The following is a 19249-nucleotide window of genomic DNA, read 5'->3' on the forward strand; positions in this document are numbered from 1 at the left end:
ATGGCTTGGGATTAAGATAGAAGAATTGGGAAGGGCTTTGGATGCCGGTCAAATTTTTGAAGGAAATGTTGTCCTTATCACCCCTAGATGTAGACTTCTATATTTCACCCATAAAGTAACATGATGTAGTGTTGGGTATTTCCTGGTTTCATAGGAAGGCCATTCATAGGAAAACCCAAGTTTCATAGGGGAACCGAGTCTTGAGATGACTAAAGCACGGGAACTTTTCCAACAAATGAAGGTAAGTCTCACTATATCAAAATTACTTAATATTGCACCTTATTGCAGGGATTTTCTATTGCAGTAGCCTCACACTGAAGAACCCGCTGTTAAGATCATGGATTCACTAGCTACTATCCCTATCATTGACACCCCAATGATAGATGATCAAGTCCCTATGATTACAATAAAGATCAAGAATCTAAAAGTCTCAGGTGTTATTATAGATGGTGGTTCTGGAGACAATCTCCATTCCGAGTTCGAATGGCTAATCAACTATCTGTCAAGCCTCTAGGTATTCTTTCTAATGTTTTTTAAACTATTGATGGCAAGCGTTATACAGTGAGTCTATTGGTTATTCCCATGGAGGATAATGCATATCCTTTATTACTAGTAGGAAGGCTTAAAAAGTGCCAAGGTGTTGCATGATTTGGGAACTGAGTTGATGACCATTAAAACTAAGGAAAAAGAAATTTAGATTCCACCTAATTCACGTAGAGTGCCTAAGAGTTGTCGGCCTCAGGAACTTGAAGTCAAGGACTGATTTCCATAAGACATTGAAACTCGGCTTATGGAGCTTTAAATTATACCAGTAGGAGAGATTGATATTTTTCAGATAGCAACTAATCTCAAGCAAAATAATAAAGAAGAAAAGCTAGTAGCACAACAAAACTTATATCCCAATAATTTCATAAAGGGTGTAATTGGGGAAAGAGAGATTGCTGACCCTCAACTTACATTACTCAGTTAGGATCTAGAAATTGCAACCAGACCCAACTCAAGAGCTAAATCTAGGTTCCAAAGAGGAGCCTATGACAATGGTTATCAGTGCTTATGTTGTTGATGGTTACCTCATAGACGTAAAAAATTTGTTCATGTAGTAGAAATATGTGTTTTGCATGGAGCTATATAGATCTAAAGGGAGTTCCTGCAAAAATTTGTTATCACAAAATTCCTTTAGTCCCTGATGCCAAACCCATCAGATAGCAGAGGTTTAGAATGAATCCCAATCAAAACAAGTCAAAGTTGAGTTGGATAAACTCATTCTAGCCAGTTTTATTTATTCAATTAACATAAGTGATTGGCTCTTTCCTATTGTGGTAGTACCTAAGAAAAATGGAAAACTCCAAGTTTGTGTAGCTTATAGAAAGTTTAATGCTCAAACTATACTAGACTCTTTTCCTATTCCATTTATAGATGACATTTTTAGTTGTGGGGCATGAGATGTACTCATTTATGGATGGTTACAGTGGTTATACTCAGATTTTTGTTGCACCAAAAGATCGTACTAAAACCGCTTTTGTGACCGAATGGTTGTAGACGCACTAAAGATATGCCTTTTTGACTCAAGAGTGCAACTTCTACTTCCAGAGATTTATGGTGGAAACTTTCAGGGATTATCTTGCAGAGTTCATTTTTCAATAATTTTTGTGTTTAATCGGGTGTCACTACTCATTTGCATTCCTTGAGTGAAGTATTTGATAGATATAGATAAGTAGGTATTTCTCTGAATCCATCTAAAAAAAATTCTATGTTCGAGTTGGTGTGCTACTTAGCCATGTCATATGCAAAGATAGAGTCAAGAATGAATGTGGTAAGATCAAAGCCATTGAATCTATGTGCCTGAAGCACCCAGTTTGACTCAACTTTGATCTTTTGTTTGCTTTATCAACTTCCATAGGTGTTTATTTGGTATTTTGCCAAAATAGTTGCTCCATTATAAGAGCTCACCAAGAAGGATGTTAAGTTTCAGTGGACTCCTGAGTTGTCAAAAGTTTTCCATAAATTAAAGCAAAAGGCTTATGAAATACCAATTCTAATACAACCAAGGTGGGATGTCATATTTCATCTCCATATGGATGCTTCTGGTTATGCCATTGGGATCATTTTAGCCCAGTGAAACAGTAAAATGGATTATCATGTTTACTATGCCAACAGACTAACGAAAAGAGAAGCTTTGGGAATGGTTTACAAAGTTCAAAATTTTTGTCATTACTTGTTGGGTAATTAGTTTATTTTTTATATGGATCATCAGGCTTTATTGTATCTTATCAATAAAACTATCATTTAAGGTAGATTGGTAAGGTAGATGCTTTTGTTGCAAGAGTTCAATTTAAGAATTATCTAGCCTGGTAAAGCGCATGTAAGAGTAGATTGTTTATCATATCTTCCACAACAAACATCCACGAGATAGAAGTTACTTGGTGGGTGCACTACTAAGAAACCATATGTATCACGTGCATTGAAGGGATATTTTAAAATCTCCTCAATTTAAATTTCCCCCTCAATATAACCACCCCTCTTGACTTATGAACTAACGGGATTTTTTCTTAAATAGGCCACCCTATATAGTGAGTGAAACCCAAAGGAAAGAGAAAATAACACAGGTGCATGATTTACTTTCAAAGGTACATAAGTTAGTCTCTTAGCCTTAGGTCAAGTCAAAAGTCAAGTCCTTGTTCATTAGTACCCACTAGAGAACATAAGGTTAGTGTTTCTATCTTAGGGTTTTTAGCTAGGTCGTGGTCTTAGCCTTGGTAGGAGCTAAGAAGGGCCTCCAAGGGCTAGACCAAGTTATGTGGAGGATCAACCAAGAAAGGAGCCCCAGAAGGGCCCCGAGGCAGATCCATAAAAAAAGGAAATGGGCTTGGGGGAAGGTTGCCTTATAGGCCACCATCTGCATCTCCCTAAGCAGGTGGAGGGGGCATTTATGGCCCAACCAGCAAGCCAACCAGCCAACTGGCTGGTCGACTATCTATGGCTGGTTGGGGCCATCCAACCAGGCCCTCCAACCATCCTAAATAAGTAGGGGTTTGTTGCTTCATTTCCCATCCAGAGTCCAACCTACCTCTCTAGCCTCGAAGCAGCCTCAAGCCCTCCAAATCTCCCTCCAAGACAGCAACAAGTTTCAATAGTCCTTTGGGGAGTCTAGGAGAGTTGCATCTCGTGCTCTCACAGTTGCATCCCCAACTTTTCACCTTTTTTTTCACCTATATTGTTATTCAAAATGTGTTGATCCTATTTGATCTAGGGGCAACAGATACCGATAACTTCATTTTTGAGGAGATAGCTTTATAGCTTGGGATTAAGACGAAAGAATTGGGAAGGGATTTGGATGTTGATCAAAGGTTTCAAGGAGATGTCATCCTTGTCACCCCTATCATTGGAAAGCTTCAAATCCATGTGCAAAACTATGTAGACTGGGAAGACTTCTATATTTCGCCCCTAAAGCAATATGATGTAGTGTTGTGTATTCCTTAATTTCATAAGAAGGGGGTACATCTTATGATGCCATAGAGGACTCTAGTTTTACCCATAGGGGTAGAGAGCATCAGATTGTCGCAAAAAAGAAGAGGGGAGACTATTCCTATTGTATTAAATACTTCCGTTGCTAAATCAATTAAAGTGTGCAATTTTTGCGTACATGATTTTTAAATCAAGGATCAATAAATAGATGTAAATTATGTATTAACTCCTCTAGATAAGGATGAATTTCATTTTCTTGAGGGTTTTCAAGGCTATTTTTCATATATCCTCCCAAGAGAATTGCCACCTAATCGACCAGAGGACCCTCAAGGCTGTTTTTCACTCTATAGTCAACCAAAGTATATGTTTATTTGCACGCCCACAAAACAAATACATCCATTGAGTGTTAGACTATAGGCTCTTTTTGAGGGTTTTCAAGGTTGTTTTTCATATATCCTCCCAAGAGAATTCCATGGATTGAGCCACCTAACAGGTGGCCCTATACAGTGAGTGAAACGCAAAGGGAGGAGATAATAACATAGGTGTAGGATTTAATTTCAAAGGTGTTGATACAACCTACCTCTTCACCTTTTTGTTCACCTGTATTACTGGTCCAGAAGAAGGATGGGTCATTTTGGATGTGTGGCTATTACCTTGCATTGAATAAGATGACTGCTAAGAATAGATTTTCCATTCCACACATCAATGATGTGTTGGATGACTTGGGAGGAGCTGTCCCAAAAGTATGTATCATCAAATTATGTGCCCAAAGTAGCCTTTCCAACTATCTTTGGTTTGTATAAGTATCTGGTAATGCCCTTTGGTCTAACCAATGCACCAACCACCTTAATAGGACGATGGATTGGAATATTCAAGCCTCATTGCCATTTTACAAGCACGTTCTTCGATGATATCATAGTTTTTTCTCACTCAGTGGAAGAGCATTAGTGGCCTTTGGCCATAGTGTTCTAGGAGTTATGAAGTCACAAACTCTATACTTATAATAAGAAGAGTGAACTCTTCTTGGAAGAGATCTACTATCTTGGTCATATCATTCTAAGGATAGGATAAAAATGGATCTTGTTAAAATACAAGCCATTCAGAGCTGAGATCCATACATGACGTACACAATTTTTTGGGTCTTGTTCCTATTATAGGAAGAATGCAGTATTCAAATGGGGATATCAACAAAAAATAGTATTTCATACCCTCAAGGGAAAGTTAACTACAAAGTCGATTCATGTTGTTCATGCACAGGCACTTGTGAAAGACCATAAAGGTAGATCATATGGCTAAGGTGTTTCTAGCACAAGTTTTTAAGCACCTTGGTATGCCTAAGTCCATAGTAAGTGATAGAGACCCCAAAATGACCAACTTGTTCTAGAGAGCATAGGGACTAAGCTTGACTTTTCACTCCCAAATGGATGCCCAAAGTAGAATAGCAAATTCAACAATGCAAGACCTACTTAAGTGATATGTGGCCGACCAAAAGGTTGAATGGGAAAAGTATCTCCCATTAATGGAGGGTGGATATAATAATCACTCAGCTCCATAAGAGACGCTCCTTTTGAAATGGTTTATGGAAAGGTGATTTTAGCACTTATCTTGAGAACTAAGGATGAAATATTTGCAGTTGATCAAATATGTCAAAGACTCTTATTAGTGACAACATTTGCCCAAGTCAAGACAACCATTGAAAGATCTCACGAGAAGCAAAAACAGGCTAAACATAAACACTGTTGGGCAACTAGATTTCCAAAAGCTAAACTTCGCAAGATGAAGGATAAAGAAAAAGTGTACCTTAAATTGTCTACCAAAGACTATGGACCCTTTCCAGTAGAGGTATTTGGAAGGTGCAAAAGCATGGCTTCTGAAATGGCAAAAAGAACCCCCAAGTATCCTAATGATATAATGATATATTCAATGTGGGGTGTCCATACTTTAATTTCGAATGCTTGGAGGAGAAGTTGAATTGCACAACACAACCATTATGGTTCGACCATTGGCATATGCTTTATGGCACATAATCTGCATCATTTTTCCAAGGCATACCGTTGAAGGCCACTTTCAATTCTTTCCTTCTGTTCATGAAGAGTTATGACATGGTTCAGCTTAGCAAGGTTTCTATAACTTTAATCTAAATGATGAATTTGGTCCTTTTGGTAGTAAAAATCTAGAGAATATCCCCAATTAGCCATTGTTACATCAACCCTCTCCGGGCTTCAGTTCTTATGGGGAGTTAATGTTATGACCACCAGATACTTCTTCTCCAAGACCCTTTGGACAAGGAAAAAGAGGAAGATTTGCTGCTAGAGGAAGCTTCATACATGGGAGAGGACGGAGTCCGGCATATACCCCTTTGTTCAAATGCTCTAGCAGAAGAATCGAATAGCAACCAACTTCTAAGAATTCGGTACATTTGGACGGCCTTGAATCGCAGGTACGAGCAATCAAAGATCCTTAGGGGAGGAAAGAACATATTTATTACAAAGATAAGTAATGGTAATCTTCCATTCAAGCAGCTATTGTATTATGACAAGGAATGACAGATTTCATGTACACACTATTAATCGGAGAGAGATTTTGTTACTACCACATGATAAACTCTAGAGCTTGCCATTCCATAGACTTAAATCTATTATGTCTTTAAACGGTCAGCACTTATGGAGAAACTGGTATCACTAACAATCTGACAGAAGAATTTCTTTCATTGTTTGGTTGTCCCCGTCGATGGGAAAATGGTTTGGTTCATCCATTGGTGGTGGTTGTGGAAGGGGCTCTGTTGAAAATAGTATGGCCCGTAAAATTGTTTGGAACTGCACGGGAGTGAACTCTACAAGTGTCTGTTGGTTGTTACCTTGTCCTATGGGGTTCTCTGTTGAACCTATGTGTGTGCTCGTGGAGGGATGTGAGGTGGAGGGATCTGTGGAGGAAAAAGAAGTGGCCAAGGTAGAGTGAATGGATGGGCGGGAAATTCTAGATAAGTCCTTAGGGGAGAAGAGGGCAGGTGGTGAGGTTTTGGAGTGGGATTAATAGGGTTTGGGTCTTCAGTCAAATTAAAAATAGCTTTCGCAGTATCATATTCCTCTACTAGAGTGATGGTAGTGTCCAGCTCCCAAGAGGTGCAATACCAACTTTGAGCTTTGTTTTCAAAAACCCACCATCAAGCCCCCAAGGTCTAAATGATGGCTAGTGCAAGCTGATCCAAAGTTGATTAACTTAAAGTTGAGGCAAAGTGTTGGCATGTCGGTACTCCGCCACCAACATGAGTCAAGTCTAAGTACCAAAGCACTAGTAACCCAAGTGCTGAGAGCCAAGCAACATGACCCCTACAGCGTGTAGCCAATCCTCGGTAGCAATTTTGCAAGATTCCAGGACTGAGTTTAAAAGGGGTTTTCTTATAACCAATTGTCTAGATTCCTATGTTACTTAATTCTAGAGTGTGATGTACTAGGTTACTTAAGTCTAGAGTCCTAGGTTATTTAAGTCTAGAGTCATAGGTTCCTTAAGACTAGACGGTCCTAGGTTACTTAAGTTTGGAGTCTGATGTAGTATAAGATTTTTACTCACCCTTGTACTAGTCTTATAGTCTAAGTTTGAGTGGAGCCTTGCTGCTCAAAGTGAGTGTAATGCCTCGAGTCGAGGTGAGAGTCTTCGTGAGTCATTCGTTGCAACTATGACTATTTGTAATAGGCCGAGGCCTCTTTGATAATATAACAATTGAGTATTGTATCAACTACCATAATTTTGGATAATCCATTAGTATTGGAGATTTCAACATCAAATTGATTCCTGAAATCATATTCAATTATAAACTTATCTTAGGATTAAGAAATTTGTCACATGATTAACTTATTTATCACCTACTTATTTTGTGTAGATTTCATAGGCCTTCATCTTATATCTACATACGTAATCATGGGATATCCTAGCCCATAGGTCTATATTTGTGCCAACATAGGTGGAAGCCATAATAAAATTAATTGTTTTTGTTTCATCGAGTTTTTCTTACCTTCGTGATTCTGAACAAAGAGTATTCAAAGTCTCAATGGTACTTCTCTATAGAGAATCTAACACAGCCCTGGAAGAAAATTTCCATGTATAATGTCTAATCCTTTTAACAAATATTCTCACGTCATGAATTTCAAATTTCAATGTTTTCTCTTGTCTTGTCTTGTCTCCCCAAGCAAAACAACCAGTAACCATAAACATTTGTGTTATAATTGTAGATGTTAATTCGTGCAAAGGGTAGGGTTTTCCTAGCAAGAATTCTAAATTGTAGTGATAGGATTGTAGTGATAGGATACAATTGGTGCAAAATCTCATCATAGTGTTTTGACTCAAAATGTTGTGAATTCTTATCAAATGCAAATCCTATGATATTTACACTAGCATCCTTGGATGTTTTAAAAATGTTAGTTGGTTTCTATGCTTTGATTCTACTTGTAGTGGTAAGGATCATTGGATCGTCTCATTCATCCTTCTCTTGCATATCATGAAAATGTTCTTAACATTGTTATAGAAAGTACTAAGAATCTCGTGTTTATAGAAAGTACTTATAATCTCACTTGATTAGGGACCTAGGTATCTTATAGAAGTCATGCACATGAGCTAACAAGCCTCTAGGCTATGCAACCCATCTATGAAAATCAAGGCACTTAGCACTAGGTCTTCCCTTGGGGTGATAGTGTTTAGTTTCTTAGGTGATAGAGTAAAAAATCAGGCTTCTTTTTGTACTTTTATGTGCAATTTATGATACCTTTTGACTACTAGCTTTGTTATGTCATTTTGCGAATCACAGTATCTTTTCTAGTCAATATGAAGACTACTTTGGTCTAGCTACTACAGGTACTAATGCCATTGGTATTTCTTACTTGTGCCATTTTTGGCACACAAATGAGTAGAGGTTTCAATCCCCTAGCTCCCTGAGTGAGCCTTTGCTACGATTTGTACAACTTTATGGTTCACCAAGTCTAACTCCTTGGACTCTATCTTACTACATGATTCGACTCACTTGCAGCCTTCTTGTTTGTGATAAGCCATGCAATAGTATAAATTTGCTCCATGCTCAAAGTGTTTTTTCATGCTTGAGTTTGTAGCCTATGCGCTATCACAATAGAAATTCCAAAGCTCTTGTAAAAAGCTATAGCATTCTAGAATCCTTAATGTGGAGAGGACTCTACACCCTCTTTAAGCCTATAGTCTACTATCAATTTACTTTACAATGGCTATTGTACACGTGCTATCTACATGTAATCTTATGCCCATGGCCTCAATATTTGCATGTTTTACCTAGAGATATTATTGAATTAACAATCATCTCATTCTATGTAAATCTACTTCTATTTCTCACCTAGGTCTACACAACCCTCCTTTAAACCTACAACCTACCCCTAACTTCACATCAGACCTTTGATCTAGGTCTTGGGTCCTCCCAATCTAATATTGGCCTTAAAGGTGTATGTACATGTTGATGAGACTCCTAGGACTTTACACTATCTTGGCCACACTAACCAGACTCCTAGGACTTTGCACTATCATAAAAAACCCCATACCCTAGGTCTTCTATTTGTCCCTTGACATGATGTCCAGACCAAATAGTCTAAACATTATGGAGATGTCCATGTAGAGCTACAAACACCACCACATAACTAGGGTTAGGAGTTATTGCTAAATTGGTTTTAAAATCAGCATAGAATTTACTCCGAATCTCATGCAACCCATGCAATTCTTGAACTATCCTATTTTAACCCATGCTACTTAGCTTGGTTTATACTTGCACACATAGTCATGCACTATCCAAACTATGGATATAGCCTAGTCCCTTTGTTTTTCATGAAGAATTTCCACAAAGCACGTGTTTCTCTGAAGCTCGAGTGTTGGTGGTCTTTTCCTCTCACCCCTAAGTTGATTGATGAACCCTATGCTTTGATGTAAACAATGCTAGTGCTTGGGTGGAAGATGCCCTCTCTTGCAATCCAAGGTTGCTTGGCGTGTGAGCCTAATTGATGGTGGTTGGGTGCAGAAGTCAAATGTCAAGAACGATGATGGGGTTTGTATTGCGTCGGAAAATTCATATGAAAATGGGTAGACGGGCACACACAAGAGAAACACGAGCTTTGCAAAAAGTCATTGAATAGATGAGAACACGCTTGAATACATCAAACCTAATATGTAACATGCTTGAATGCATCAAACCTAATATGTAACACGCTTGAATCCATTAGATCCCCTTAATTTAAATGAATTCAAAAAAGCATTAATTAGTAAAAAAGAGAGAGAGGAGGAGTTTGAAGGCAAAGGAAGAGGTCAAGAGGAGTGATTAATGATGATGCATCTATTTATGAAGGGAGGGACACCCTCCCCTCTTATTTATTGGAGTGAGAATTTAAAACCCTTACAGTCTTGTCACCATATTGTGATATCCCAAGTAATAAAGAAGGATTGTATTTTGAATTTATCCTTTTGACTGTGGTCAAAGAGACTTGCCCTTGGGCAAGGAGGGTTTGCCATAGCCAACTAGAGTATATGTGTAAGTTTATTTGCATGTTGGGGATGCCCACAAACACTAGGACTATTTTATAGCTTTTCTTTGCATGCAAAAAGGCTAACACTTAATGGGTGCATTTGTTGTGTTACTTCAACTAAATGTTGTAGGATTTGGAGAGTGGTTTATTCCCCTCATTTTATTGGGGGCATACTCTTGAAAGGGGCCCTTGGTCCAAAAAGTACTAGATCTTGGTCAAAGACACAAATATATAGTAGCTTCTTGGGGCAAGCATGGGAGAACATAGTTACTATTTTTAGAGCAATGTCTCTTGGCTCATTTAACTTAGTTTTGGCTGAAGCTTGTTCAACTAGCATACGTTCAATGTTGTAACATTTTTCCAAGCTCTTGCTAGAAGATGTAATAAAGTCCTCAAGGGTCTAGCCCTTATTTTTGGGCCTTAGCATTGTTTCTGATTTCCCTTTCTCTTTTCCCCCTCATCTGAATGGAACAAACTTAGATAATGAAATAAATGACCTATAGAGAATGAAGAAATTGGACCCAAATAAGTACTTAAGGTCTAACATTGGTATCATAGATCTAATAGGTTTGGCTACCTTTCAATGAGGGAATGATCCAACAATGGTATAGGACAAAGTGTGTCATAATCTCTACATGAGGGCTTGCTCTAACAAGGAAAATAGAATCAATGTATTGCAAATCCAAGGACCGTAACATAAGGAATTAGAAGAGAAGGCAAGATTGGCACACTCCACTCTATGAGACTCAAAGGAATACCAAGTGCAAGTGATCTCCTAGATTTATTGGCAATGGAGCACATGTTCTACTGTGGTAGTAAGATTGCAGCGCTCATCATCTTTCCTATTGGGCTTATTTGCTATGATTGGTTTATGCGTAGCTCCTTGAGCTGATTATCGGCCGCGTGATACCCAAATTGAGATTGAATCGCTCTAATTATGGCCTAAGGTAATCTTCATCGTACTCTACTTCCAAGGTCACTGTGCATGTTGGAAGGATTCAACAAGCCTTAGGATCACTATGTATTCAAGAATCTCACAAAATGGGATTGCACAGGTGTGTTTTGGAAAAGGACAACTGTAAATAGATCACACCAAGCTACATCTGTATCTTGGTAAGGGTTTGGTTGTGGGAAAAGAATATAGAGCATCGCTTAGTTAGACCTATGGATGGGAGAAGAATCATTATTTGATTGTGTGGGACCCATGGGATTTAGCATGGATAGAGACATGCCAGTCTCAAGGAAGGCAAGGAGTAAGAGGCACAAGTGTCACAAGGAATCTAACATAACACACATACATTAGCATTTAAAAGAAGAGTCTTCCCCATGCCTAGGGAAGACTCTCTAGGCATAAGTGGAAGACAATTCTACACTTGGTGTGGTGTGGGAAGCATGCAATTAGGAAAATCCTATGTGCTATTTTACATCAATTCCTAGCTGTGGGTGACATATTAGAAAGCAGTCTACCCTGATATAAGTAGTGGTGGACATAGTCAAGGCAGACATGCGGAAGGCCATAAACTCAAAGATGAAGATTTGTATAGGGAATTATTGGCATAGTTGGAGGAAGCACAAAAAGAACCACTGTTTTGCAAGCTGGAGAATCCCCATAGAGAGGAGGAAGCCCATGATGACTGACATCTTTCCATATCAGCTCAGAAGGAGACTAGTTGACAGTGTCCTTCGAGTTCTTCCCCGCCCCGTTCTTTGGTGATTCTCCCAAAAGGAGCAAGAAACCTCACCATGATGGCAAGAAAGAAAAGAAGAGAAGCAAAAAGGCCCAACGTTCCAGCATCCTCTTCTTCTAGTTCCTCTTCTATTAGTCCCTCTTCCTTGAGTTTCTCTTCCACCTCTCTCTTCATCTACATCATCCTCTTTATCAGTGATGATTGCTCACAAATGTAAGAGAGGTAGCAAGAAATGCTTCAAGTCCAAGCTTAAATACTGAGGAACAAACTTCCCAATCCAAGGGAGGCAAATCTATCCATTTTGCCACATATGATGGGGCATATGGGGGCAAATAGAGAAGGCCATCAATTCATACATCAATTTGACGTAACCTTTCGTTCAAAAAAAAACTATGAATGGTGAGTGTGCATCTTACACTCATAGCTAGTGCATGGCGGAGTGCCCAATCTATGGACGGGGCCGCAGAGATTCAAGAAGATGTTCTATAGGCGGTTCCTTCCCAAACAGTCCTTGGATGAGGTGCACATAGCCAGTCTCCCATGCAAGAACGGGAGATGATTCATGTATATAATCAAAATTTTGGAATTCTTATCTCCAAGTCATTCCTTTTCTTGACATCTTGAATAAGGTACAATTTCATCAGTGTAGGGCAGGTTCACCAACTACAGTCAGAGCTTTTGTCACCATCCTACCTAATACCAAGATACAAGACTTGATGCAAACGTAGCGGTGCTCATGCATATGAAGGATGCAACCTTTGCCACAAAGGCACTACACAAAGACTTTTGAGAAATCTATGGTGCCATCTCACCTAGAACAGAAGAATCCAACACCTCCATCTTTTCCACAGAGGCACTTTCTAAAAAGGAGGCCAAGGGGAGACCAAAAACTTTACAAGCATAGGAGTTGATTCATGCTCGAGCAGATTGAGTCTTTTTAGAAGGAAGGCAAGTGTTTTCAATGTGCAAAAGAGAGGGATGTGGTTGCCCAGTGCCCTGAAAGGCCTATAGGATCCAAGGGAGCAAAGAAGACCACAAGAGATGCCTAGACATATGGTAGGAGGTATCCCTGACGTATTGGGGAGAATGGCCACTCCAAATGCCAAAGAACTTTGCCTCTTGGGGAAAAGTGAGGGATCAAAATGTGTTGATATTCTTTGATCCATGGGCAACAAATGCTTATAACTTCATTTTTTAGGAGATATTCCTATGGCTTGGGATTAAGATAGAAGAATTGGGAAGGGCTTTGGATGCCGGTCAAATTTTTGAAGGAAATGTTGTCCTTATCACCCCTAGATGTAGACTTCTATATTTCACCCATAAAGTAACATGATGTAGTGTTGGGTATTTCCTGGTTTCACAGGAAGGCCATTCATAGGAAAACCCAAGTTTCATAGGGGAACCGAGTCTTGAGATGACTAAAGCACGGGAACTTTTCCAACAAATGAAGGTAAGTCTCACTATATCAAAATTACTTAATATTGCACCTTATTGCAGGGATTTTCTATTGCAGTAGCCTCACACTGAAGAACCCGCTGTTAAGATCATGGATTCACTAGCTACTATCCCTATCATTGACACCCCAATGATAGATGATCAAGTCCCTATGATTACAATAAAGATCAAGAATCTAAAAGTCTCAGGTGCTATTATAGATGGTGGTTCTGGAGACAATCTTCATTCCGAGTTCGAATGGCTAATCAACTATCTGTCAAGCCTCTAGGTATTCTTTCTAATGTTTTTTAAACTATTGATGGCAAGCGTTATACAGTGAGTCTATTGGTTATTCCCATGGAGGATAATGCATATCCTTTATTACTAGTAGGAAGGCTTAAAAAGTGCCAAGGTGTTGCATGATTTGGGAACTGAGTTGATGACCATTAAAACTAAGGAAAAAGAAATTTAGATTCCACCTAATTCACGTAGAGTGCCTAAGAGTTGTCGGCCTCAGGAACTTGAAGTCAAGGACTGATTTCCATAAGACATTGAAACTCGGCTTATGGAGCTTTAAATTATACCAGTAGGAGAGATTGATATTTTTCAGATAGCAACTAATCTCAAGCAAAATAATAAAGAAGAAAAGCTAGTAGCACAACAAAACTTATATCCCAATAATTTCATAAAGGGTGTAATTGGGGAAAGAGAGATTGCTGACCCTCAACTTACATTACTCAGTTAGGATCTAGAAATTGCAACCAGACCCAACTCAAGAGCTAAATCTAGGTTCCAAAGAGGAGCCTATGACAATGGTTATCAGTGCTTATGTTGTTGATGGTTACCTCATAGACGTAAAAAATTTGTTCATGTAGTAGAAATATGTGTTTTGCATGGAGCTATATAGATCTAAAGGGAGTTCCTGCAAAAATTTGTTATCACAAAATTCCTTTAGTCCCTGATGCCAAACCCATCAGATAGCAGAGGTTTAGAATGAATCCCAATCAAAACAAGTCAAAGTTGAGTTGGATAAACTCATTCTAGCCAGTTTTATTTATTCAATTAACATAAGTGATTGGCTCTTTCCTATTGTGGTAGTACCTAAGAAAAATGGAAAACTCCAAGTTTGTGTAGCTTATAGAAAGTTTAATGCTCAAACTATACTAGACTCTTTTCCTATTCCATTTATAGATGACATTTTTAGTTGTGGGGCATGAGATGTACTCATTTATGGATGGTTACAGTGGTTATACTCAGATTTTTGTTGCACCAAAAGATCGTACTAAAACCGCTTTTGTGACCGAATGGTTGTAGACGCACTAAAGATATGCCTTTTTGACTCAAGAGTGCAACTTCTACTTCCAGAGATTTATGGTGGAAACTTTCAGGGATTATCTTGCAGAGTTCATTTTTCAATAATTTTTGTGTTTAATCGGGTGTCACTACTCATTTGCATTCCTTGAGTAAAGTATTTGATAGATATAGATAAGTAGGTATTTCTCTGAATCCATCGAAAAAAAATTCTATGTTCGAGTTGGTGTGCTACTTAGCCATGTCATATGCAAAGATAGAGTCAAGAATGAATGTGGTAAGATCAAAGCCATTGAATCTATGCGCCTGAAGCACCCAGTTTGACTCAACTTTGATCTTTTGTTTGCTTTATCAACTTCCATAGGTGTTTATTTGGTATTTTGCCAAAATAGTTGCTCCATTATAAGAGCTCACCAAGAAGGATGTTAAGTTTCAGTGGACTCCTGAGTTGTCAAAAGTTTTCCATAAATTAAAGCAAAAGGCTTATGAAATACCAATTCTAATACAACCAAGGTGGGATGTCATATTTCATCTCCATATGGATGCTTCTGTTTATGCCATTGGGATCATTTTAGCCCAGTGAAACAGTAAAATGGATTATCATGTTTACTATGCCAACAGACTAACGAAAAGAGAAGCTTTGGGAATGGTTTACAGTGTTCAATATTTTTGTCATTACTTGTTGGGTAATTAGTTTATTTTTTATATGGATCATCAGGCTTTATTGTATCTTATCAATAAAACTATCATTCAAGGTAGATTGGTAAGGTAGATGCTTTTGTTGCAAGAGTTCAATTTAAGAATTATCTAGCCTGGTAAAGCGCATGTAAGAGTAGATTGTTTATCATATCTTCCACAACAAACATCCACGAGATAGAAGTTACTTGGTGGGTGCACTACTAAGAAACCATATGTATCACGTGCATTGAAGGGATATTTTAAAATCTCCTCAATTTAAATTTCCCCCTCAATATAACCACCCCTCTTGACTTATGAACTAACGGGATTTTTTCTTAAATAGGCCACCCTATATAGTGAGTGAAACCCAAAGGAAAGAGAAAATAACACAGGTGCATGATTTACTTTCAAAGGTACATAAGTTAGTCTCTTAGCCTTAGGTCAAGTCAAAAGTCAAGTCCTTGTTCATTAGTACCCACTAGAGAACATAAGGTTAGTGTTTCTATCTTAGGGTTTTTAGCTAGGTCGTGGTCTTAGCCTTGGTAGGAGCTAAGAAGGGCCTCCAAGGGCTAGACCAAGTTATGTGGAGGATCAACCAAGAAAGAAGCCCCAGAAGGGCCCCGAGGCAGATCCATAAAAAAAGGAAATGGGCTTGGGGGAAGGTTGCCTTATAGGCCACCATCTACATCTCCCTAAGCAGGTGGAGGGGGCATTTATGGCCCAACCAGCAAGCCAACCAGCCAACTGGCTGGTCGACTATCTATGGCTGGTTGGGGCCATCCAACCATCCTAAATAAGTAGGGGTTTGTTGCTTCATTTCCCATCCAGAGTCCAACCTACCTCTCTAGCCTCGAAGCAGCCTCAAGCCCTCCAAATCTCCCTCCAAGACAGCAACAAGTTTCAATAGTCCTTTGGGGAGTCTAGGAGAGTTGCATCTCGTGCTCTCACAGTTGCATCCCCAACTTTTCACCTTTTTTTTCACCTATATTGTTATTCAAAATGTGTTGATCCTATTTGATCTAGGGGCAACAGATACCGATAACTTCATTTTTGAGGAGATAGCTTTATAGCTTGGGATTAAGACGAAAGAATTGGGAAGGGATTTGGATGTTGATCAAAGGTTTCAAGGAGATGTCATCCTTGTCACCCCTATCATTGGAAAGCTTCAAATCCATGTGCAAAACTATGTAGACTGGGAAGACTTCTATATTTCGCCCCTAAAGCAATATGATGTAGTGTTGTGTATTCCTTAATTTCATAAGAAGGGGGTACATCTTATGATGCCATAGAGGACTCTAGTTTTACCCATAGGGGTAGAGAGCATCAGATTGTCGCAAAAAAGAAGAGGGGAGACTATTCCTATTGTATTAAATACTTCTGTTGCTAAATCAATTAAAGTGTGCAATTTTTGCGTACATGATTTTTAAATCAAGGATCAATAAATAGATGTAAATTATGTATTAACTCCTCTAGATAAGGATGAATTTCATTTTCTTGAGGGTTTTCAAGGCTATTTTTCATATATCCTCCCAAGAGAATTGCCACCTAATCGACCAGAGGACCCTCAAGGCTGTTTTTCACTCTATAGTCAACCAAAGTATATGTTTATTTGCACGCCCACAAAACAAATACATCCATTGAGTGTTAGACTATAGGCTCTTTTTGAGGGTTTTCAAGGTTGTTTTTCATATATCCTCCCAAGAGAATTCCATGGATTGAGCCACCTAACAGGTGGCCCTATACAGTGAGTGAAACGCAAAGGGAGGAGATAATAACATAGGTGTAGGATTTAATTTCAAAGGTGTTGATACAACCTACCTCTTCACCTTTTTGTTCACCTGTATTACTGGTCCAGAAGAAGGATGGGTCATTTTGGATGTGTGGCTATTACCTTGCATTGAATAAGATGACTGCTAAGAATAGATTTTCCATTCCACACATCAATGATGTGTTGGATGACTTGGGAGGAGCTGTCCCAAAAGTATGTATCATCAAATTATGTGCCCAAAGTAGCCTTTCCAACTATCTTTGGTTTGTATAAGTATCTGGTAATGCCCTTTGGTCTAACCAATGCACCAACCACCTTAATAGGATGATGGATTGGAATATTCAAGCCTCATTGCCATTTTACAAGCACGTTCTTCGATGATATCATAGTTTTTTCTCACTCAGTGGAAGAGCATTAGTGGCCTTTGGCCATAGTGTTCTAGGAGTTATGAAGTCACAAACTCTATACTTATAATAAGAAGAGTGAACTCTTCTTGGAAGAGATCTACTATCTTGGTCATATCATTCTAAGGATAGGATAAAAATGGATCTTGTTAAAATACAAGCCATTCAGAGCTGAGATCCATACATGACGTACACAATTTTTTGGGTCTTGTTCCTATTATAGGAAAAATGCAGTATTCAAATGGGGATATCAACAAAAAATAGTATTTCATACCCTCAAGGGAAAGGTTAACTACAAAGTCGATTCATGTTGTTCATGCACAGACACTTGTGAAAGACCATAAAGGTAGATCATATGGCTAAGGTGTTTCTAGCACAAGTTTTTAAGCACCTTGGTATGCCTAAGTCCATAGTAAGTGATAGAGACCCCAAAATGACCAACTTGTTCTAGAGAGCATAGGGACTAAGCTTGACTTTTCACTCCCAAATGGATGCCCAAAGTAGAATAGCAAATTCAACAATGCAAGACCTACTTAAGTGATATGTGGCCGACCAAAAGGTTGAATGGGAAAAGTATCTCCCATTAATGGAGGGTGGATATAATAATCACTCAGCTCCATAAGAGACGCTCCTTTTGAAATGGTTTATGGAAAGGTGATTTTAGCACTTATCTTGAGAACTAAGGATGAAATATTTGCAGTTGATCAAATATGTCAAAGACTCTTATTAGTGACAACATTTACCCAAGTCAAGACAACCATTGAAAGATCTCACGAGAAGCAAAAACAGGCTAAACATAAACACTGTTGGGCAACTAGATTTCCAAAAGCTAAACTTCGCAAGATGAAGGATAAAGAAAAAGTGTACCTTAAATTGTCTACCAAAGACTATGGACCCTTTCCAATAATGAATGAAGTCAATGAAAGTCAATGAGTCACTAGAGCTGCCTAAACATTGCAAGATTCACAATGTGTTTCATACAAGTCTTCTAAAGAGACACCAAGGCCCCAAACCTACAAAGTCAATCTTCGAAGAACCACCAAAAGTGGATGAGATGAGGAAATTCTCCAATCAAAACAAATAGTCCAACTTACACATAAAAAAGAACCCCAAGGCAAGTTTACCTCCCAATAACTTGTAGAGTTCAAAAACTAGCACTAAATGCCAAGTGGGTGGATTAAAGTATTCCCAACTTCGAGTTTGTATCCAGAGGCTTTCCAATTGAGCACACCTGATTAGAAGCTAGGGGGATGTGACCAAATTGTACTATTCCAAGCAAAAAAAGGGTTGTATTTTAAATTTAGTTTTGACATTCAATCAAAGGGACTTATACTAAGGCAAGGAGGTTGACCATAGTCAACCAAAGTATATGTTTATTTGCACGCCCACAAAAGGCTAACACTCAATGGATGCATTTGTTGTGTTCCTTCAATTAAATATTGCAAGGTTTGGAGAGTGATTAATTCCCCTCATTTTTAGGGGGACTACCCTACAATAGACTCTCGGAGTTTGAAAAGTACTAGATGTTGGTCAAAACACATAGATATATACTAGCTTCTAGGAGGAAGCATGGGAAAACATAGTTACTTATTTTATAGCATTGTCTCTCATCTCTTGTAACTCAATTGGCTAAGGCTTGTTCAGCCACCATACATTCAATGTTGTAGTCTTTTCCCACGCTCTTTTAAAGTCCTTTTGGGGGATCCAAGCCTTGTTTTTAGGTCCTAGCGTCAGGTCTACTTTCCCTTTTCATTTTCTAGGCCCTAGCATTGTGTCTACTTTCCCTTCTCACTTTTCCCCTCATTTGGACGAACCAAACTCAAATAATGAAACGAATGACTTAAATCAAATAATCAGACCCAAGATCTAACATTGGGACTCTACTCTTGAAATACCTTCATATAACCAAGTGGTAAGTCTTAAATTCAAGCCTGTTTGCATTAGATTTTGAAGCTATCCCTTTGACCTTAGCTA

This window comes from Dipteris shenzhenensis, chromosome 7, assembly GCF_047967505.1.
Source record: "Dipteris shenzhenensis isolate YYH24624 ecotype China chromosome 7, Dip_SZ_1.0, whole genome shotgun sequence".
Taxonomy (NCBI): Eukaryota; Viridiplantae; Streptophyta; class Polypodiopsida; order Gleicheniales; family Dipteridaceae; genus Dipteris; species Dipteris shenzhenensis.